A 25,195-nucleotide genomic window follows, 5' to 3' on the forward strand; every position below is an offset into this window, starting at 1 on the left:
AAGAAGATGTTGTTTACGTACACAATGGGATATTACTCAGCAATTAGAAACGACAAATACCCACCATTTGCTTCAACGTGGATGGAACTGGAGGGTATTATGCTGAGTGAAGTAAGTCAATCGGAGAAGGACAAACAGTGTATGTTCTCATTCATTTGGGGAATATAAATAATAGTGAAAGGGAATATAGAGGAAGGGAAAAGAAATGTTGGGAAATATCAGGAAGGGAGACAGAACATAAAGACTCCTAACTCGGGGAAACGAACTAGGGGTGGTGGAGGGGAGGAGGGCGGGTGTTGGAGGGGAATGGGTGACGGGCACTGAGGTGGACACTTGACGGGATGAGCACTGGGTGTTTTTCTGTATGTTGGTAAATTGAACACCAATAAAAATTAATTAAAAAAATAAAAAAAATGATATAAAAAAAAAAGGAATTGTGAGTAAACTGAAGGTGTTAAATATGCTCACAATCCTGATTGACTGACCCCCCCTCCCTTTGCTTCTAGATTAACATCACTGCATATCTGAGCCAATATATAGGAGATGCCACCAGCAGATGTGACACTCTGCCTTTTAAGTCCTCAAGTGTGCAGAGCTCCAGAGAGGTCAGAGTCTGAAGCAGCCCTTGTTGGGGCTGGAGGGGTCTTCTGTGAGATCTCAACCCCTTTGACTTCTCAAGATACACAGATTCACTTCCTGGGAGCCAGTATGCCTCCACCCCACAACAGAGCACCATGTCTACTGTCACCGACACACAAATCCTGAGATGTGCTGTCTTGTATGGTTTAACCTTTTCTCAGTTCGAGCAGAAACACCAATCAGCCAGACCATCGACCTCAACAGAATTAGCGTTATCACAACTGTCAGTTGGATTGCTGCTTGTAGTTCTGTGCAAGGACAAGGGATGACTAGGGAGTTGATGATGTGCTCTTCCTTTGGCAGTCAGTCTATCATGAAGGAGGGCTCATGAATGCAGATGCAGTCTCAGGAGCAACTGAGTGGATTGCAGTGGGAAGAGAGTCTGATGCTACAGCACAGACCTGCCCGCTCCAACACGTACCTCTCTGACTCAACAGCCACCTTTTCCTCTTGGGCTCTAGGGGACATAATGAGCCTGGCTAAATTCACTGAGGCCAACCTGATTTGCATCCTTCCTTTCTACTATTCATCCAGCCATCAAACTTCCTGTTCCTGAACTCATTGATTGGGACACTCATTCAAATATTTGTTTCCAGGCTTTTCAAGCTATGAAAATGCTGTCTTGCTTTCCCAAACCATGGCTACTTCTCTGGTTAGTTTTAAGAATTCTAGGACTCCTTCATTAGGCAATGACTTTTACTAACTCCCCAGGAAAAATGTACTACTCAGACATATCTACCTAACCACGTCACCTTGTACTTAAGAAACAGTCACAACTACTGCCAAGCAGGACAAGATGCTGAGGATAGTTAGCATTTATACAGGGCTTCATGACTGAGGAAGCACTTTCATATCCATAATTTCGTGTGATCCATACAAGAATGGTGTGTGGCAGATGGTTGAGATTATTATACCTATATCCTTGCCCCTCTGATATGTGACTTTGCAGCTCCTCCCATGAGGATATGGAGTCCACTTCCTAGCCTTTCGTCTTTGGGCTCATCTCTAGTGTCGCGCTTTGGCCAATAGAGTATGGTAGGAGTGACATGCCACCAACTCTAAGCCTGTTAGTCTGCTCAGACTGTCATAACAAAATACATTGGACTGGGTGGTTCAAACAACAGAAATTTGTTTTCTTACACTTCTGAATAACTGATCACAAAAAAATAAAATAAAACAAAAATAACTGAAGTCCAGGATCAAGTGCCATCAGAGTTGGCTTCTGGGAAGATTTTACTTTCTAGCTGCCTCTACACTGTATCCCCATATGGCCTTTCCTCTGTGGTCCTATGAGGATAGGGAGATCTTTGGTGTCTTTGCTTCTTCCTAGAAGGACGGCAGTCCTATCAGATTAAGGCCCTTCCTTCATGACCTCATTTAACCTTTATTACTTCTTTATAATTCCTATCTCCAAATATAGCTGCACTGGGGATTTAGGACTTCAACATACGAATTTAGGGGAACATGGTTCAGTCCATAGCACCAAGACTAGGCCTCTAGGGGCCTTGTGAGAATGACTCTCTTTTGGGACCTGCTGCCTACTTGAAATAAGTCTGGGATAGCCAGTTGGAGGAGATACATGACATGAAGCAGATATAATCTGTCTCCCTAAGGCCACCTGAGACCAGATCACCACCAGGAACCTGGGCACTGACTGCAAATGCAGGAGGGAGCTAGATGAGCCCAGAACCACCCAGCTGAGCCCAGTCCAAAGCAGTGACCTGCAGAACTGGGCACAAATTAGTTGTCAGTGTTGTAAGCTACTAAATTCGGCCTTGGTTTGTTAGGCAGCAAAAGCTTACTGATATGACAGGTATTTCATTGCTATGGGCTTTTCCTAATAAACTGATGTTTAATGAGCTGCACTTTAGAATAAGTGTGTATGTGAATGTATGTGTATTGTGTATGTGTGTGTGCATATATATACGCCTGTATTTCCTCTGAAGGGTACACGCTGAGTGTTTATCAGGTTTTTGTTGTTTTGTTTCATCTCAAGGGAATAGCTTTATTTGGCTGTGATGAATCCAGGCCCTGCATATCCAGGCTGCTGCATGAGATGCTGGAGACTACTATAGAAACCGAGGTCAGGAAGAAAGCAGGGCTGCAGAGAAACACTCACTGGGCTGGAATATGTTTGCTATTTGAGAAAAATGATGGACAAGCGTCTCAAAGGGGGGACTTGACTCATAGGACCCCCCATGAGGTCTTCCTCAGGACTGAGCTCTGTCCCTACAGTGACAGTCATATTCTCCAGCTTCCTAATAGCAAAATCTGTGATTTATTTCCAATATTTTGCTCTTTATGACAATGTGCTAGAGGATAATTTGAACACAGATCATTTCACACCTATGTAGATTTTTCTGTAAGATAAAATCCTGGAAGTAGGCATACTAAATCAAAGAATATGCATTGCACAATTTTTTATTTTTTATTTTTATTTTTTTAAGATTTTATTTATTTATTCATGAGAGACACAGGGAGAGAGAGAGAGAGAGGCAGAGACACAGGCAGAGGGAGAAGCAGGCTCCATGCAGGGAGCCTGACATAGGACTTGATCCCAGGTCTCCAGGATCAGGGCCTAGACCAAAGGCGGCGCTAAACCACTGAGCCACCTGGGCTGCCCTGCATAATGTTTTAATATAAAAGTTTTATAGATGTCCAATTGCCACTGTAAAGGTTGTACCAATTTACACTCAACAGCAATGTATGAACTGATCATTTCTCTGTAGCCTCACCAAGAGGCTAACTTGTCTAACTTTTGGGTTTTACCTACAAATTACATAAGAAATGACATTAGTAGCAAAGTAATTTCAGTTTGCATTTCTCTTCTTATGAGTAAGTTTAGTATCTTTTGGGATATTTAATTCATATATTTTTATGTGAACTCTCTGTTCATATCCTGTGTCCATTTTTCTACCATGATATTGTTTTAATTGTTCTTTCATCATGAGATATGCTAGTCCTGTATCTCTAACCAGATTGCTTTTAATTATATTTTTATGTGACATTACTGAACTACTGCATTCTTTAACTCTCTTGAATTATGTTGGATTTTTTGTAAGATTGGTTTTTTTTTTTTCTTTTCTTTTTTTTTTTAAGGATTTATTGTGAATCTCCAATCAGTCCATCAATTCCCTAATATAGGACCCATGAACTGCATTTATTTCTCATTTATTCTGTTCTAGTGTAAGGCTAAGTAATAGTTCACCACCAGTAAATGTTGGCTTTACTGAATGAGTAAGAACAGAAGAACTAAGTGTTGTTTGGAGGCTGGGATCTCAACCATCATGGGTTGAATGGTGGCACCTACAAAGGGTCTGTCCTAACTCTCAGGATCTATGAATAAGATCTTATTTGGAAAATGGGTCTTTGCAGACTCGGAAGTTAAGCATCTTAAGATGAGATCGTCCTAGAGGATCCAGGTGGGCCCTGAATCCAATAGTGTCCTTGAGACACACAGAGGAGGAGCACACCAGAAAAGGAGGAGAGGGCCACAGGAAGAGGGAAGCAGAGATTGGATGCAGCCACAACCCAAGGAACACCAGAAGCCACCAGAAGAGGCAGGAAAGGGATTTCCCCTAGAACCCTCAGAGGTAGTGCACCCTGCCAACAATTTGATTTCAGCCTTTTGGCCTCCCCAACTATAAGAGAATAAATCTGTGTTGTTTTAAGCCATCAAGTTGTGGAAGCCACAAGGAAACCATCAAGCACCCATCAACCTTCACTCCTTTGGTGTGCTCTCTTACCACATTCAGGAAGCAGGGGTCACTCAGCCCCTACTGTGAGACAGGAAGAGAGAGGGCTGCAGGAGACAGAAAAGCTCGGGAGAGGAGAGGAGGGGACACACAGGGCGGGCAGTGCTGCCTGGAGAATGAGGAGAGAAAGCAAAAAAAAGAAGAGAAGAGGACAAATTGAAGCAAAAGAAAAAAACAAGGTGAGAATGAGTTGGCCTCTGCTCAGACACTCGCCTGTGTCCCCATCCTTTCTCTAGTCTCTCTCCTTCCCTCCCTCAGCATCTCTCCGGCCCTCAGGCATTCTGCTGCACTAAGCTAGTGCATGTTTGTGCTGCTTAGAGTTTCTGTCCTGTCCCACATTTCTGGTTACAATCTGCAGGCACCAACCAGTGAGAGGGTTAGAAGCTCGAGGAGAGGCACATGCTCCCCCACGGAGCACCTGCTCCACCAGCCCATGTTGACCCTAACCCAGCATGCTGGCATTCAGGGTCTCCTGCGCCCAGGCAGCTCCCTCCAAACTTAACTGTGGTTCCAGTGTTTGCCTGGAATGCTCTGTGGTCATGCCTTTCTGCCCACCCTAACTTCCCCCTAGCAGGAGTGCCTGAAACAAAGGAAGGAACCCAAAATTGCAAATTGTGCAGTTCCAAAATTTCCAAAGGCTGAATGGAGATTGTGGTTATTTCTGCTGTTTACATTCTGGGTTTGCCTGAGGGACTCTAATCGTCTCTGTGCTGCCTCTAGTAGTCACTGGCAGTAGTGTTCCCCTACAGGGTGTCCTGGTCCACAAATTTCTCACCCTGTTTTTAAAATTTTCCATGTGTGTTTTTTTATTAAGATTTTGTTTATTTATTCATGAGAGACACACAGAGAGAGAGGCAGAGACACAGGCAGAGGGAGAAGCAAGCTCCCAATGGGGAGCCCGACATGGGACCCAATCCCGGGACCCTGGGATCAGTCCCTGAGCTAAAGGCAGATGCTCAACTGCTGAGCCACCCAGGGGTTCCTCTCTGCATTTTTATGTAGGAATTTTATTTAGGGGGATCCCTGGGTGGCGCAGCGGTTTGGCGCCTGCCTTTGGCCCAGGGCGCGATCCTGGAGACCCGGGATCGAATCCCACATCAGGCTCCCGGTGTATGGAGCCTGCTTCTCCCTCTGCCTGTGTCTCTGCCTCTCTCTCTCTCTCTCTGTGACTATCATAAATAAATAAAAATTTTAAAAAAAAAGGAATTTTATTTAGGATTATTTTTACATAGAGAAGTTTTAAAAGCATTTTTAAAATTAATTCCTTTTTTTCCTTTTTGCATATTTTTAAAAATCATTTTAAAATTTACACGAGGTTCAATTCCCCTCTTTCAGTGTACAGATCTGTGAATTTTGACAAATTATAGTATGCTAGGGGATTCCCTGGGTGGCGCAGCGGTTTGGTGCCTGCCTTTGGCCCAGGGCGTGATCCTGGAGACCCAGAATCAAATCCTACGTCGGGCTCCCGGTGCATAGAGCCTGCTTCTCCCTCTGCCTGTGTCTCTGCCTCTCCCTCTCTCTCTCTCTCTCTGTGTGACTATCACAAATAAATAAAAATTTAAAAAAATTATAGTATGCTATAACAACCATCACAGTCAAGATACAATTCCTTCACTCTGAAAATCTCCCTCATGCCTCAACTTTGTAATCAACATTTCCCCTTCACTCTTAAATCATAGTAAACAACCTTAGATCTTATTTCTATCCCTACAGTGTTGTTCCTTTCAGAATCCCATATAAATGGAATCATACAGCCCTTTTTGAACCGCGCTTCCTTCACTCAGCACAATATATTTGATTGGCATAATGCATCCGTGTTGCTGAGTATCAACAGTTCATCCCTTTTTATTCCTGAGTAGTGTTTCATTTAATGGATGTACAACTGTTTATTTATTCAATTACCCAAAGTAGGATATTTAGGTTGCTTCGGGTCTTGGCAATTATGAACAACACTGCCACAATTATTTGAATTCAGGTTTTGGTGTGAGCATGAGTTTTCAGTTCCTTAAGATAAATACTTAGGAATAGGGTTGCTACTATTATATGGCAAGTGTATGTTTAATTTTACGAGGAATTAACGAGTTGTTTCCCAGAGTAGCTCTCTGTTCTCATTCCCATCAGTAATATATGAGAGTTCCAGATGCTCTACATCCTCACCAGGACTCGGTATTGTTAGTTTTTGGTTTTGTATTACACATTTTAAAAGGTGTGTAAAGGTATTTCATTGTGACTTTTCATTTGGATTTCACTAATGACTAGCAATGTTGAGCATCTTTAATGTGCTCATTTACTATCTATATATCTTCTTTGGTGAAGTGTCTGTTCAAATCTTTGCCAATCTTTTAGGGTTTGTTTTCTTATTGTTGAATTTTGAAAGCTATTTCTATATTGTGGCTATAATTCTTTTGTCAGATACGTGATTTGCAGATATTTTCTCCCAATCTGTAGCTTGTCTTGACACTATCTATAACAGAGTAAAGTTTATAATTTTGTGAATTACAGGGGGCACCTGGGTGGCTTAGTTGGTTAACTGTGCCTCTGTCACCATCCTGGAGCTCTGGGATCAAGTCCCAGTCAGGTTCCCTGTTCAAAGAAGAGTCTGTTTCTCCCTTTCCCTCTGCCCCCACCACCCCTACTCATGCTCTTGCTAGCTTGTTTACTTTCTCTCTCAAATAAAATCCTTGATATCTTCTCTAAGAACTCTACCAATCCAAGGTTATAGAGATTTTCTCTTATGTTTTCTTCCAAAAGTTTTGTAATTGTATGTTCTACCTTTAAATCTATTAACGATTTTAAGTTAATTTTTATGCAAAGTATGCATTAACATTCATTTTCTTGGCATATTTGTATTCAATATATATATTCCAGTACTGTTTAAAAACTATACTTCTTCCAGTAAATTGTCTTTTCGCCTTTGTCAGATAAAAAGTTATAGGAGCTATATTGCTGGGGATATAAGTGTGCATGTATAGTGTAATTTTTTTTAAAAAAGACCAAGAGGATAATAACTTCATGATTCAAAATGAAACTTACCTTTGGTGGGAGGCAGAGGACGGGTTGGGTGTTAGCACGTGTTTTGAGTCATTGTGTTGTAATGCTGTAGTTATTATTTGGGTAGTACATCCATGGTTAAGTTTTTTCGTTTTGCCTTATTGTTTACATATATAACATAAATCCTTCATATGTATATTTGTACGTGTATATGCATCTATTAATTTGGTGGTTTATGAGACAATAGTCTAGGTATATGAGTATAAATTATTACATGATAAAAAAATTAAGCCTCAGAGGCACCTGGGTGGTTCAGTTGATTGAGCATCTGACTCATGATTTTGGCTTGGGTTATGATTGCAGGGCCATGAGATCGAGCCCCATGTTAGGCTCTGCGCTCAGCAGAGAGTCTGCTTGAGATTCCCTCTCCTTCTCCCTCTGCCCGTCCCCCTGCTCACTGTCTCTCTAAATAAATAATTATAAATAAAAATCTTTAAAAAATGAAAAAAAAAAACAAAACAAAACAAAAAAAAAAACGACTATATTCTGCTCATTCATCCATGTGTCTGTCCTTTTGCAAATGCCACCGTCTTGATTACTGTCATTTCATAGTAAGTTTTTATTTTTAATTTTTAATTTTTTATTTTTAATTTTTTATTTTTAAAGATGTATGTATTCATTTGAGAGAGAGAGAATACACAATGGGACAGAGGGCATGGAGGGAGAATCTCAAGCAAACTCCCTGCTGAGCGTGGAGCCCAACACAGGGCTCGATCTCATGACTTGAGATCATGACCTGAGCCGAAATCAAGAATGGTCACTTAACCGATGGAGCCACCCACGTGCTCCCATAGTAAGTTTTTAAATCAGGCAGCAAGAGCCTTCCAATCTTGTTTTTTTCTTTTATAAAATCATTTTATTTATTCTAGTTTCTTTCACTTTGCATATAAAGCTTTTATATGTAAAACTCTTTATATAAAGAATTATATTTTCAATAACTAAAAAGAGTCCTGTTGGGATTTTTATTGTGATTATAATAAACCTATGCATCAATCTGGGGAGATCTTCATATTTAGTCTCCTAGTACACAGACACAAAATATCTCTTATTTATTCCTCTCTGATTTCTTTTATCCGCATTCTGTAGAATTTAGCATGCAGAGTATGTAACTATTATATTATATAAGTATTTCATTTTTTGGAGCCATTATAAATGATGTTTTTAAAAATTTCAACTTATAATTGTTTGTTGCCAGTATATAGAAATATGATTAATTTTAAAAATATTAACCTTGTAGCCTATGACTTTTTCAACTTACTTATTATTACTTACTAGTTCTAGGAGGTTTTTTTTTTTTTTAACATATATCCCTTGAATTTTCTACATAGAAAACTATGTTGTCTGCAAGTAGTAGTAGTGTTCTTACTTCTTTTATATATGTAGGTTTTATTTCTTTTCCTTGCCTTATTGCACTGACTAGGACTTCTAGTATGCTGTTAAATAGGAATGGTGAGAATCTTGTGTCAATCTTGAACTTGTTCTAATCTTAAGACAAAAGTATTCAGTCTTCATTATGCATAATTTATAATGTATAATTTGCAATGTATCATGATGTATGATTTAGATTTAAATATTTAGCAGATGCCTTTTATCAACCATAAATATTTCTTTAAAGAACTTAAGAATTGATTTAAAATACATTATTTTATATTTATAATTATAATATATAGTATTATTTTTTGTAGGCCAACGTTTTCATCTGGTAACATTCCCTTCAGCCTTGCTCTAACAAAAAGTGTAACTGGAGTCCCAGAAGGAGGAAAAAAAGAGAAAGGACAGCTTTTATTTATTTGAAAATATCCTCATTTCACCATTAAAGGGGAGCAGAATAAGCCACCCCAAGATGTGCCACTTTGGCAAGTAGATTGTTCTGAGCTGAAGGCAATCAAGACCTATCAGATTCAAGAAAAACTTCACCTCCCCTAAACTACCTAAAAAATTTAGCTATGGAGCCTGGCCCAGAAAGTGAGCTGGGGGTAACTTTTTATCTGAATGACCTATCTGTATGGCCAGGCAAACATCTGATTACCAGACACCTGCTCTTCTCTTCCTCCTATGAATTACCCTCCTGCCCTTTGGAGCCTCAGGCCCTTAACCCATTCCTTGGCTCAACATAGCATACAAGGCTCAATTGTTTGGTTTGTTCTTGAGTCTTGTGTCTTTGAGCTCCCATATATATGTAATTAAACTTGTCCTTCTCCTGTTAATCTGTCTCATGTCAATTTATTAGACCAACCAAAAAAACTAGAAGGAAAGAAGGGAAAAATTTTTCTCCCCTACACTAACATGTTAGAAAAATATTTTCACTGGATATAGAACTCTAAAGTCTAGTTATGGGTTGCTGGGCTGGATTTTTTTTTCTTTTAGAGTTTTTTTCCTTTTGGCATTTTAAAGATGCCATATTGTTATACTTTGCCTTAAGTTTTTAAAAAATATTTTTTAAATTATGGCAAATATGCATGACATTAAATTGACCATTTGAAACATTTTTATGTGTACAGTTTAGTGGCATTAAGTACATTCACATTATTGTGAAATCATCACCACCAGCCTTCCTGATAAAGCTCTCTGCATAGTACTTATCACCATCTGATATTTTTGTTTATCCTTAGTTTATTATCTGTCTCTCCCCACTGAAATGTGAGTGTACTAGGGACAGGACTTTGTTCTATTCACAGCTATATCCCAAGTGTCTTGAGCATGATCTAGACCATCCATAGTAAGTATTCAGCAGGTACACATTGAGTAAGGGAAAACATAGCAAGAAAACAAGCAAAAACACTATTCTCCTGTATAATTTTTAAAAGATTTTATTTATTCATGAGAGACACAGAGAGAGAGAGGGAGACACAGAGGCAGAGGGAGAAGCAGGCTCCCTGTGGGGAGCTGGGTGCAGGACTCAATCCCAGGACCCCAGGATCACGACCTGAGCAGACGCTCAACCCCTGAGCACCCCCTCTTGTATAATTTAAGGAAGGTGATTTATAATGACAGAACTTTGAAGTGTCTTTGGCGGGGATCCCTGGGTGGCGCAGCGGTTTGGCGCCTGCCTTCGGCCCGGGGCTGGTCCTGAAGTCCCGGGATCGAGTCCCACATCAGGCTCCCTGCATGGAGCCTGCTTCTCCCTCTGCCTGTGTCTCTGCCTCTCTCTTTCTCTCTCTCTGTGACTATCATAAAAAAAAAAAAATGAAGTGTCTTTGGCCATATGAAGGAATGTGATATTATCTGGGTTACCAATGTTTTTTCTCTGAGCATACCTGAAGGACACAACCCAAGACAAGACGATGAGCCTCAACTAGAAGGGATGCCCCCGCTGGGGAGAATATCAGAATATGGAAGGAGGAGCAGGACTCAGGTGAGAGTTTATGGTTTGAGAAATCCTTTCAGATGATAAAGCTTTTCCAGGGAAGCATGTTCATGGCCCTCTTTCCCTGAGCTCCTTCCGCTCCTACTCACAAACCCCATTTAAAGAATTCCGACCTGATCTCACTACTTACTTTTAGAGAGTGACCCTGAAAGGTTAAAGATTTGCCCAAGGTCAAGCAATTAATGATAGAGCTGAATTAGAATGCAGGATTCTGATACCATTTTATAGATTCAAATAAAGAGCAAAGAGAAGAAAGAATGTTAAGGTCCATGTCCCTGAGGAAGAATTCTATAGTGATTAAGAGCAGAGAATCTGGAGCCAGATCATCCTGGGCTCAAATCCTGTCTGTGTAACCTTGAACAACTTAGTAATCTCTTAAATTTCATTTCCTCGTGTGTAAGTTCTGGATTCATTTGAATATCCAATGGCCATCTAAAACTCAGCACAGGGAAAGAGCACTAAATGTTCTATTTTCCCTCACCCCAAAACCAGCTCCTCCTCCTCTATTCCCAGTTAAATGCCAGCCTTACCTCCCCAGAAATCTATGGCTGATAATTGACAATACCTCTCTTCCTCAAGCTCCCTCACTAACACCGAGGCCTACCAAATCTGCATCCTAAATGCCTTGCCAATCAAATCACATTTCATCCTTTCCCATTGTTTCTCCCCTAGCATTGGGCTATCATCATCTTTTTTTTCCCAAATGACTTCGAGTTGACTAACTTCCTTTGTGACCAATGATCTTGCCCCCTCCCATCATTTACCTGCACAGTAACAGCATAATCCATCTAACATCCCCATCAGATCATGACATTATCCTCTCTGATCCCAAATTTCCACTCCTCAACCATGGCTTTGATGAGCAGCTCAAACTTCCCTTCAGAGCTTGCTTTTCATTATCTCCATGTTTGCATTCTCTGCTTCTCCATATTGAAAATTTTTCAGTCCTCTGAAAATGTTATGCATATTCTATCCTTTGGATATATCTTCAGGCTTCAAGATTTCTTCTGAGAATATTCTTGACCTTCTTTGTGTGGCCAACTCATACCATTTTGATATCACTTCATCCAGAGAGTCTCATGTGACCCACAGCTTTTCCTAGTAAAATCTGAATCTGGCATCACTCCAGTGTGCTTCCATGACAGCCTGTACTTCCCCATCACATTCCCTCCACCCCATATGTTGATCTATCTACACCTCATCACTAACCCTAAACTGTAAATCCAGGGACTGTGCCTCATATATGTACTATTGTACTTCAGGGGCCCAGCAGTGCTAAGTACATAATGGCAGTTTAACAAATGTTAGCTATTCTCATAATCATCACCATAATGATTGAATAAACTCATAGTTTCAAAAAGATGCTAAATATGATGTACAGTTGCTAGTTCTAAATAATACTTTTGACTAATATTTTTCCTCATTTTTCCACCAAAATTTAATCTTTCTGAGCTCATCTATTATAATAGAACTCAAGGCAAAGCACAATCACATCTCTTTGGCATCTTACCATAAAATAACAAGTAATAATAATATAAAATATAGAACATCTATATATATATATATATATATATATATATATAGATGTTCCAGTGATATTTTCTCCTCAGATTCACTGATGTTCTTGAAGAGGAGCCAAAAACTTACTGGGAGTTCTCTTATACTTGTTGACTCAATCTAGTAAAGGTCAAAGATTACTCTATGTGTTTAAAAAATTCTTTCTGTGAACAAATGATTTAAACTTCAACCACACCTAACTATCCCTAGAACAGAAACATTCTTATTTGATGAACAGCTGGTAACAGGCATCCTGATCTTTCCTAATTCTCTTCTTTGAGCATAGCAGTGAATGGCAAAGGTCTTGTAATGAAGATTGCTCCTCCTTCTATAAAGTTGGGAGAGGCCAGTTAATTATGATTGAATTTTAAGATAATACAAGATCACACACACTAAGGGACTCCATTTAAAATGCTGACTTTCTGAAGCAGAAAAAAAAATCAGCAAAATTATTCAGCACAATCTTATTTTCTTTATACTAATTCTAGAAATATGCTTAAGACAATTTTATTTCTATGGGAGATAAAAACTTGAAAAAACTACTAATTTTCCTTCTGGATAAATTTTAGAAGGAACTGTTGATTTTGGATTCACAGTGAATGTCATAGAGGGTTTTTTTTTTCCTAATTAGCAAAATTAAATGAGAACAATGCATCATAAAAAGCCATTTCTATACAAAAGTCGTTTACTTTATTTCACAAAAAATAACATGTTGAATATTAATATTATATTTTTTGTTAATTTGATTTCATGAAATAAGATTATACAGATATATGGTCATGTTCTCTCTCTCATACCTGGCATCCTAAGCAATTAAAATATTTCTGTGGTAAAATCTTAACTTCTGTATTTCAATACTCCCAGGAAACATTACTTATCAAAGCTAAATATCTGTAGATATATCCCAGTGTGATAAACTCTAAGTTAAGAAAAATCTGAATGTTCAAAGAAGATGAGTTATGGGTAGAAATTATTTTTTATTACCAAAATACTCTACTAAAAGATTTGTTAACAGTATTCTTGAACTCAGAAATAAGTGTTTGTATCAATGTTTGTAAGAGCAGAGAAAATGAAAGGGAAGACTGAAGATCTGAAATAAAGTGGATGGTAAATTTATGAGCAAATAAAAATGGTTTGACTTTACAATGTAAATTGATGGAAAAATATGATTTGCTTTGTCAAGCACTGATTTATATAGGAGATAGTATAAAATCTAATAAAAGAAAATGCAATCCTTTACTTAGCAGATTATATATTTGGAAGATTTTGCCTCTCAAAAAAAGATATTTTACCTAACTTCAGTTAGAGTAAAATATAAACAGACTAGACAACATGAGCTAAATTGATGCATAGAAATGCCACCAATGTTAACTAAGCTAATAATTTATTTCTACCTTATTTCATTTCACAAAGAGTGTTGAAAAGCTTATAAAAATAACAAAAACAGTAAAGTAAATATTTAGGCACCTGGAGCAAAAGAAATCATAGCTTTATAGTAAGCTACCTAAGAAATATTTTATATATTTTTTAAGTATTTTACTTATTTATTCATGAGAGACCCAGAGAGAGGCAGAGACACAGGCAGAGGGAGAAGCAGGCTCCATGCAGGGAGCCCAATGTGGGACTCGATCCCTGGACTCCAGGATCATGCCCTGCGCTAAAGGCAGACGCTCAATCACTGAGCCACCTAGGCATCCCACCTAATAAATATTTTAATAAGTGCTTAATCTTAAAATCTTAAACTTATAAACATTTTCTGATTGATTTAATAATTGATTACCAAAAAGAAAAAGAAAAGCCCTTGATCTCTAGGACAGAAGTATGAGGGTGAGCCAGGGGTAGCTGCTTGGGGGGAGGGAGGAGTCGTTTTTATGGTCCCTAAAATATTTCTAAAATAGCTAAAAAACATGATCCCAATTAACTCAGCTTGCCACACACAATTTCTTGTATGTAAAATATAGATAATTCCATAGTTTTGAAATAAATAGAAAAACATTTCTCTCATTGCTTAAAATGTTGAGCATATTTTAAAAGAATATAATTTGATAAGGTATTGAATTATTAACCTTAAAGCACAGAATTATCAAACTCTTATATTGGTTTGACTTAAATATGGGGACCATATCTTGTTTTTTATGTGCCTATACCACTGTAGGGCCTCAATAATATTTGTTGAGTGCATGATCTAACAAATTAACAATACTTGTCATCTCTGAGGATCACATGGAGGAAAACTAACGTCTTCAGCCAACGGAGACCGAATGGGCCAGTTGTCAGGTTGAATATGAAGTGTTATGTTTGTTTATGCATTTTGCAGGATCTAAAGCACATAGAAATCTTCCGAAAGTCAAGATGATCTAGAAAATCCCAATATTATCCTGAATAGTCCAGCTCAAAGCATAGAGTCTAAGTATTGTTCATCTAAAAGGGACTCTAAAGACTGTTCTTACGATCCCTACTTTTACAGATCAGGAAATCTCTGCCTAATTGAGTCATTTGCCCAATCAACATAGGTAATTAACAGTCTCAATGGAAATTCCACAACATTGGCTGCTTTTATAATTTAATTAGAGTGATGATCAAATAAAAAAAAAAAACAGCAACTTTGTCTTAGTCTGTACTGTTTCTTTTTACTAAATTTCTTCCCTAAATTCAAGATGCCTTGAAGCTGGATCTGAGCAAATGTGGAAAACAGGGAGATTCTGGGAAGCTCCTGGAAGCAACTGGGGCAGCAAGATAAATGAAACTGTCAAACACCTTTCTTCTCTCCCACATGGTAGCAGGAGGGGAGTGGACTTAGGAGGATTCAGGTTTGCCTTTGACAGGGTCTGACTCAGTCAGTTGTTCGTTAAGGATACTGTCTATGTTGACATAGAGAGATCTGGACAGACTATTATGTCCAAAAGTCCATTTATCAACTAGATAACAAACTCTTGGAGAGATTTCTGAAGTAAAAAATGTTGCTTGGAATGTAGCCGTATTCCAAGTAAGTGCTCTTGCAGTAACATTCGCAAACCATTATAACCCACGTGTCCTCGCTCTTCCAAGCAGTAGCTGAGCAACATTATCATGCTGGTGCAATCAAATTATTGCTGATCGAAATTAGTGCAGCAAAACAAGAGACCAATTATAGGACCGTTAAGCCCTAATTAAGAAAAATGTACTTTATTGTATGGTAACAGTTTTCTCCAAGTATCATTTCCCACTAAATTATACAAAGTTTTCAGGGCCTCAGTGAATTCAGGTAAGGTACTGTACAAGTACACACACGTGCACACACACATAGGCACACACATACTATGTATATAAGCATACAGCTAGTTCTTGTTAGTCACAGTAGTGATGGTCTATGGGGTCACCATGAACACTGGATTAGCATATATTGACCCATTGCTCCTTAGGAAAATTCAGGGGTAGGTTCCTATGGGCCTCTGGGCACAACACTTTCTTGAATTGATCAATGCATGACCTTGTTTTCTGTTGAGTCTGTTTAAAGACATTTTATTTAATATATACTGTTGCTTTATTAATATTGAACTCATGACGAACAGTACTAAAACTCGTACCTGAATGAATCTTACCTAACACACGTATTTTCTTTAGAGGGCACGTCACAGCCCCACGTATACTCAGGAAGTCATTATAAACAGCAAAATTATCAACAAAAAGCACGTAACAAGCTACTAAATAGACCATGAAAGGGACACTTGTTTATCGTAAGAGCTGAAATGAGGAGCCAGCCCATCATCCTGTTCAGCCTCAGCTGGGAAGAAGGTGTGTATCTTGAATTGACTTGGTCACTGCTCTCTGCCTACCTGTAAATAGTTGCCAAAGTGCCCTCAGTATGGATTTGAGGGTTACAGATAAATTTTAGCAAATAAGTGGATTCATGAATACTGATTCTGTGAAATAATGAGGACCGACCGGACACAAACTACGTGCATCCATGGTGTACATGTGTGTATTGGTGTGGGCATTTCTCTGATGATCAAGTAAGTTTAGTCCAATGTTGTTGGCAGTTGTGACTATTAGCAATCACAGTGTCATTTCTAAAATGTAACAAGACCATGTTATTCCTACATCACAGGTTAAATATGTAGGAAACCCTGTGTTCTGGGGGCAGGGGGAGAGGGGAGTTTAGGCGGCTCTAAATTTTCCATCCTTCTTAGTCTACAGAGTTAGAACTGTACCTTTTCTCGAGCCTTTCAAAAACCGCTTTATTTCTCTTTGTTATGCTTGAATGAGACAATATTGTGGTTCTTATTTTGTTGAAAATAGAAGGAAATTGGAAACTTGGAAGCCTCCCCTATCTTTCTGGAGGAGGGAAGAGTGTGAGCCTCCAGCTCTGCCCTGGTCAACAGCAACTTGGCACAAATCCATGTAGAGAGGAAGGGGTATATAGACTTTAGACCTATTTATTGCTTGGCTCTCTTATTTTCTGTGTGATCTGCATCTGTAAGATGAAAATTATAGTGTCCACGTCATGGTAGTGTTATGAAATCAGTAGAAATCATTTCTGTTAAGGACTTTGTGTTTTGTTCTCATTATCATTAACAGTAGTAATCATCATTGTCATGTGAAACATGGAGAGTATAGCAAATTCAACCCCAAAAGAGATACAAAGGCAATTTGACAAAATCAACATCTCCCCAGTCATCCTAGATTTGAAAGTAAGTCTGCCGATTTGAAAGTAAGCACAGCTGGTATGTGTCCCTAGAGAACCTTGTCATGATAAGCTTGACCCTCTGGCGGGACTATTTTCTCCAAAACGCTTGTGTGCCAATCACTCCGGGTTGTCCGAGCCATCAGCTGTCCCAAGAGCATTAATCGTCGCCCCACCCTCTGCAGAGCTCTGGTGTTCAAGGTCCACGTAAATGATTCCATAAGAGAGAGCTGATCTTAGCTTAAGGCCAAGGGAAGGAGTGTTAAATGCTAATGAGGCTTCTGTACCCCTTCTGTCTGTCCTTGATTTTGCTGTGATTCTCATCTCATCTACTGCTAGAACATAAAGAATAGAAAATGTTGAGGCTAAGGAGCTGTGATAGGGAAAGAATGTTGCTTGAAAAAAAAAGATAGAAATCAGAACAGAAATGTATATAATAGGCATATGTAAATAATGCATGTATTATATATGAAATACTATATGTGTAATATAGAGAGAGATCCAGGCATTTGTTATAAATGGTTATCAGAAAACAAAAGAGCAAAACTGCTAAAAGTCACATTTTCCTGCACAGAAAATGGTAGAGATCCACAAAATCATGAGCAGCTTTAGATGATAATGAGTTACCTAACACTTGAGATGACCAGAAAAGACTAGGTGCGCAAGTTGTCGATCACGCAGCAATGAATGTTGGCTCATTCTCTCATTGAACTGGTCATCAGTCACAGAGCTTCTGTGGGGTGGCAGTCACTGCAGGAAGCAGTGCAGTCTTTGCTTCTGAGGAGCTCATGTCCAGGGGCATCATTCAGAAGATTTTTTTAGAGACTGCGTCTATCTCTCAACTCAGGGATTCTATAATTCTATATCTTTATGTTCGGGGCTGCCACATAGCAGGTATGCTCTAGGCTATTAAGATATGGAAACCCTATTGGCTACTAAAATACTAAAACTTTTCCATTCTGCTTGGTAAACAGCCACTGTGGCAGCATATTTAACAGAGGACCGAATGAGAGGACTCCGTGGGCTCTCGAGGAGGAGTGGGAGAGCCTTACTGTTTTAAAGACTCTTTGCTGTTTATCCTCCTTACTTTGAGGGAGTAACTGCAGAATTTTTCCTTGGAAGTGATTTTTCTTTTTTAATGGGAAAACGCTTTAATAGACTTTACACTTACACCTAATCTGGGCGGGAGTGGTTTGGACAGAACAAGGCCAAAATTTCTCTATGTAAAAATGCTACCTTCCTTGGACAGTGATGCACATCTGTTGTGCTATGGGCTCTTGGGTAAGAGGCAGCACGGGAGACCAAGGAACAGGGACTCGGGGAGAGGCAAAGATGGGAGAAGAGGCTCTGGCTTGCAGGAAGTAGATGCCAGTGATTTGCAGGAAGGTGCACATGGGCCGAGAGTGGAAGTATCTGTAATGGTCATAAGCTAAGACCCTGCTGCCTTCCACTATTCTCCTTTTCTGCACTGCTAAACCCCCATGCAAACCTCCCATCTTTAGTCAAGACTGTTAAGCCAGCTGCCTCGCTTAGTGATCCCTGAGGGATTAGGAAGGGACTGGGGAGAGAAGTCTTCAGCTTGCAGGTGATGACAAGGACACGAGGGGTAACCAACAGGAAATCTGGAGCCACTGAGCCAAACGAGACAGGGTGGGTGGCAAGCAGAAGCTCCTGGGAAGAACTTCTGCGATGAGGGCCAAGGCAGTGTGTTTGGATATGAGAGGCTGGAAAATGTGGCAACTTGAAACAGTCCCATTTTCATGGAAAATATTAAATTGTAATATCTTTAATAACTTTTTAAGGAGGTTACCTGTTGTACATAACTAAATTCTTAACATAAAAGTGAAATCTCTGGGGGTATGTATCGCTCACCCATAAATACCAAAACCATGACCAAAATAAAAAGACTTGCTTTTGTTTGTATCAGCCAGTGGGGTCTCTTGGCCTCCACCCCTTGCCCTGCCCCAGTGCAGTGTGGACCCTCTGGTCTATATGTGGGCTGCCAGCTGCCTGCTTTCTCCCCCCACCCACACCCCACCATGGTCTTACAGACAGTTGCATCCTGACTTAAGGAGCCATTGTGTTAACATTTCTCAGGTGCTCTCCACCAGTGCCCTAGAGGCACAGAACAGTTACAACTCTTAGAGATCAGTCATAATCACAAAACTATAGCTTTTTTTGTTCATTCTGACTACATAAGGAACTGTGCTTTATAGTAATTCTGGAAAATACTAAAATTACCAAGAAAATTTTAACGTTACCTATAATTTCACCCCCTCAAGTCACCTTAATATATGTGTGCATTTCCACCTCCCAGACTTTTTTCTATGCATTAAAAAAAAAAGACCAGGATGATACATTATAAACAATTTTATATTCTGTTTTATTTCTACTTACTATATAATGAATATTTCCATCATTAAAAAACCTTTGAAAATAGAATCTATAATGACTACACAGTATTTTTGTATGAAATTTACTAAACATATTAGAAAAAAAGTTTTAGTGTTATAAACACACCCGAAAAAAAATGGGCAAATGATATGAACCAGGAGCTGGTAGGATTTAAAGTCTAAATGTCCCACAAATACAAAAAAGAGATCTCAATGTGTTAATATTAAAGAACTGCAAATTAAGCACAATAAGAGAATATTTTTCCTTATAAATTGCAAAACATTTAAAACACTTGATAACCCCTCGTGTGGGTGAGGACACAGAGAAATAAATATTCTCAAAAAATAGCATCTTCTAGGGTATTATGACAATTGCAGTATTGTTTGTAACATAGAAAATTGGAAACAACTCAGATGTCCACTAACAGAGGATTAATTCGACAAATTATAGTAAGTTAATACAAAGAAATGTTATGGAGTCTTTGGAAAGAATGAGATACATTATGCACATGCCAACATGAAAGATGTCCAGTATGTATTGATGTTTTATAAAGTTAAAAGTTCAAATAATGCTGCAAAATACTTTGGACTCTATACACATATTCTGTTTAGTGTGGGGAGACTGATTAGTTTCTGGAAATGGGAGCTCCCTTTGAGTCAGACGGTTATGCAAGTCATTACAGCCCTGTACTTTGGGAGCTGAATTCTTACATTCAACATTGGCAATGGCTTCTCCTTGCTCCTTAAATTCCTTGAAATAGTTGCAAGATACCAGCTACAGTTTACATAATTGGAGGCCCGTTCTTCCAGGCTAAGGTGTTATTTATGATGACTTTCATAATGTCAAAGTGTTCCCAGAGTCACCAATTGCCTGTTAATCTTTATCCTCTGCTTCCTAGACCACTGTCATTAAATGTACCATGAAGGTTCAACACTTTCATTTTAACTACTAGCATGATTCTCTTCTTTTGTTTCTTTGGGCCAGGTGCAGCACCATGGATACCAACAAATGTTTAAGCATTTACTGTAAGTATTAAGCACCAGTAAACCTTTTGATAGTCAAGAGTAGCTTAAAGTTTCTTCCAGAATTCGAAACAAATAGTAGAAAGAGAAGCCCAGGAGCACAAATAACATGTATTGCGTAACAACCTGTGGGAGACCTATGGAACTCTCATTGGTTAAGGGCAGTTGCAATCTGGAGCAGAAACCCTCACTGGCCAAAAATGTGTAATCGAATCAGCTCTGCTGGCTCTCACTAGGGTGAGAACAGTACACAGTATAGTGGAAATATGTGGCAGTAAACTGTAATCATATACTAAATGAATATGTATTTTGGATAATATTCAAGGGACAAAAGATGGTATTTCAAATCATCATCATTTAGGTGAGTTATATGAGATGCTGCCATAAGCCCATTTTTTTTAAAAAAGAGAGAAATATTGCATGAGTAATAATGCTGATATATGCAAAGAAAACTATTTGGAGGAAATTATAGCAAACAATCAACAACCTTTATGTCCAGAATATGGGAATATGAGATACCTGTAGTTTTTTCATTATCCATTGATGTACGTGCATGCATGTCAGGACAATATAATTTCTGTATCCATGAAGAGAAAAAGTTATTACAGGGGAATGAATCAGATTCATTAGTTTTACTTCTGCTGCACTAAATATCAATAAACAATAGAATTCCTAGAATTTTGAGGTCGTGAATTTTAAAAAATGTATATACCTAGTCAAGTTGTCATTGGTCTGGAAAAGCAATAGGTATATGCAAGAATTCCGTAAACATCTCAACTGAAACAATTCCTTGAAAATGACACTCTGAGAGATCACAAATTGAGAACTCAAGCATAGAAACTCTTAATACCAAGAGGTTAGTGGTGACCTTTGAAACCCATGAAATCCTAAAGAGTCATTGTACAAATTGGTTACAAACAAACACAAAACCCTAAATCAATTCTTCATAAAGAAGATACATAATTAAAAGATATTTTAATAATGACACCCTAGTTCAAGATATATATATATATATATATATATATATATATATATATATATAGCCTTCATATAAAAGAACAAATAAAACATGGGGAAAAAGACAACAAGATAAAATAAAATGATAAAAAATGGCATGTCTTGATAGAGCCAGTGTCAAAAAGCATCATTTCGGTAATGAAATTATTTCAAGAGATATAAATTAAGGAATATTGCTACAACTATTAGAAATTTGTAGCTGCTAGAGTAGATTAAAAACAAACAAGATATGGGATCCCTGGGTGGCGCAGCCGTTTGGCGCCTGCCTTTGGCCCAGGGCGTGATCCTGGAGACCCGGGATCGAATCCCACGTCGGGCTCCCAGTGCATGGAGCCTGCTTCTCCCTCTGCCTATGTCTCTGCCTTTCTCTCTCTCTGTGACTATCATAAAAAAAAAAAAAGAAAAAAAAAAAAACCAAGATATAGTTTGTATAGTAAAATGACCATAAAGAACAAAGAAATGCTGAAGAAGTATTAAAGAAAAGCATAAAACAGTATGACAGGAATAAAAGTAACCTGAATGATTGCAACAATTTATATAAACAATAAATACAAATATAATAGATTTCGATAAATGTAATTACATAGCAAAAACTGTTAGTTTGGGTTGTTTTGTTTTGTTTTTAAGAGAGTACAAGCAGCAGAGAGAGAGGAACTTAAGCAGGCTCCATGCCCAGTGCTGAGCCCCACTCGGGGCTCCATCTCACAACCCTGAGATCATGACCTGAGCCGAAATCGAGAGTCAGACCCTTAATCAACTGAGCCACCCAGGCGCCCCAACAAAAACTCCTAGTTTGAGTTTTAAAATGCAGTCACAATTACTGCTTCTAAGAAACTCAAAATGACACAGAAGAAAGAAAATTCTCTAAAGCAAAGTTAACAATATAGAGGAGGCAATATTGTGGATGCTGGTTGATGTTCATAGGCCCTGACAAATTTCTCACATGTTCTTTTTTTTTTTTTTTTTAAGGATTTTACTTATTTGTTTGTTTGTTTGTTTATTCATGAGAGACACAGAGAAAGAGAGAGAGAGAGGCAGAGACACAGGCAGAGGGAGAAGCAGGCTCCATATAGGGAGCCTGATGTGGGACTCGATCCTGGGTCTCCAGGATCAAGCCCTGGGCTGAAAGCAGACACTAAACCGCTGAGCCACCCGGGCCACCCCATCTCACATGTTCTATGTATTTTTCTTGCACAACTCTACTGCTTCTCTGGCTACCTGTCCTTATCTTGACCGTCATGTAATAATTGTACAATAGAGAGATGGCTGCTTGAGTTTCTCCTTGGTAAAGACAGTTTTTCTGAGTTTGAGGGCAAAGAGATGGAGCCTTGTGCAAAGAAACTCCTTGCTTCATTTTAGGCTTGCTGGTTTACTCTCCCAGATACCAGAGCTCCAAGAAGCTTGTAGTTAGTGTATATTTCAGTCATTCTGCCAATACTGAAGCTAGTAGTATGCTTGGTTTGGGGTCGTTTTCTAAATTTGTTCTTTCTTTCTTTCTTTCTTTCTTTCTTTCTTTCTTTCTTTCTTTTTTAAATAAATTTTTATTTATTTATGATAGTCACACAGAGAGAGAGAGAGAGAGAGAGAGAGGCAGAGACACAGGCAGAGGGAGAAGCAGGCTCCATGCACCGGGAGCCCGACGTGGGATTCGATCCCGGGTCTCCAGGATCGCGCCCTGGGCCAAAGGCAGGCGCCAAACTGCTGCACCACCCAGGGATCTCTCTCTCTCTTTCTTTCTTTCTTTCTTTCTTTCTTTCTTTCTTTCTTTCTTTCTTCTTTCTTTCTTTCTTTCTTTCTTTCTTTCTTCTGTCTTTTCTTTTCTTTCTATCTTCTTTCTTCTTTCCTTTTTTCTTTCTTCTTTCTCTCTTTCCTTCTTTCTTTTCTTCTTTTTTCTTCTTTCTCTCTTTCCTTCTTTCTTTTCCATCTGGATGCCAAATTTCTTTATTTGAAGGATGGGACTAATGAAAGAACTTAAGTAGATGTTTCGAGATAGTCATTTCCTAAGTTTCAACGAGGGATGGAGCAAGGTAGTATCAAGATTTCTAGGCATTTCAAATCAACAGTTCTCTTCCTTTGTCTTGGAAGTGAACGGATCATCCTCTTATCTGACTTTGGTGTATCTGTCCTGGACCCCCCACCTCCACCCCCAGGGAAGCCTCGGAGAACATTGGCATCTATGGATTTAGCTGTCACAGATTAAATACTGGTGATTTTGGCCTTTCTTCAGCCATCCCAACGGTACATGACACAAGGAAAGCTGCCATTTGACTGGGGCACAAATTCAAATTGTCCGCTACAGGCTGGTGTGTGGCAGCACTAATACAGCTACTGAATGAACTGGGTGACCGCCCAGCACTCACATCCCCGTGACTTTGTTGTCTGCTACTCACTAATGAACACCCAGCATTTCTGCTGAAATGACTTTCTTTCATTGCTTTTCTTCTTGGAAAAAGAAACTGCCAGTAAGTGAAAGAGAAACGTTTTAATGATAGTTGAAGTGGCCTGAGATGTGAAGTATGCAAGCAGAATATGTGAAGGGAACATGCTGCGTGAGAAAAATAGGAGCCTGCAGAAACATCTTTGTAGGTGCAAAGTTAGGTATTACAGGAAACATTAGGCCCAGAGAGATGCTGAGGGCCCACTACACCATGTAGCATAGATCCAGTTAAGTTCCTATTAGTTATTCCGAGTGGAAGTTATGGAAGCTGTAAATGTTTCGATCCAGTTCCATGGTTGAGGAAGGCAGCAGCGAATAATGTGTGAAAGGAGCAGGTTTTACCACTATTCTCATCACTACCAGTTATGGAACCCTTGCTAAGTCCACAGCATGTGTTAAACTCAATTAACTTAATTCTCAAAATACATCCATTAGGTTTGTATTAGGATCTGCAGTTACACATAAAGAAACAAAGGCTCAAGCAAGTTAAGTGTCTTTCCAGGGCCACCCAGCCGGACAAGAGCACAGTGGAAATTTGAACTCTTCAGGACACCTGGATGGCTCAGTGGTTGAGCATCTGCCTTCAACTCAGGTCGTGATCCTGGGGTCCTGGGATCAAGTCCTGAATCGGGCTCCCTGCAGGGAGCCTGCTTCTCCCTCTGCCTGTGTCTCTGCTCCTCTGTGTCTCTCATAAATAAATAATAAAATCTCTATAAAAAGAAAAGAAAAGAAATTTGAGCTGTTCTAACCATGACATCTCATGGCCTCCCTCCGGGGTACTAACAATAGCCTTTAAACTATACTCCTGCTCACTTAAGGGAAGAATCTGTAATGGGGGCTCCATTTTAGCTATAGGGCCAGTAAGAGTAGAGAATAATGTAGTGCTTCCTAAGAAAAATGTAGTGCTTCGTCTTATCCAGGCTACTTTGCAACAGACCATCAGAAGGAACGAGGTGACAGGGCCTGGAATGGTACTTGCCCTGGTCCTGTATTACACACAAAGTCTTTTACTTTCCCTTTTCCTATGACACAACTGCACCCCACTGTTGGCTCTCAACACAGATGTTGAGAATTATAGAGCTGGGAGCAAATTTAGAGCTCCTCCAGGGAAAACCATGTCATGTTATGGGTGAGACAATCAAGGGCAGAAAGATGAAGGAGCGGGTCCAAGGCCACAAGGTGGTTAGTGAAACAACTAAGACTAGAACTCAGGCCCCACGGTGCCGTGTGAACAATTGTGAAAACAGCCCTTTGCTCTGTTCTACCATTGACATTTTCATAAAACCCGTGCGT

This window comes from Vulpes vulpes, chromosome 7, assembly GCF_048418805.1.
Source record: "Vulpes vulpes isolate BD-2025 chromosome 7, VulVul3, whole genome shotgun sequence".
In the NCBI taxonomy this organism is placed as follows: Eukaryota; Metazoa; Chordata; class Mammalia; order Carnivora; family Canidae; genus Vulpes; species Vulpes vulpes.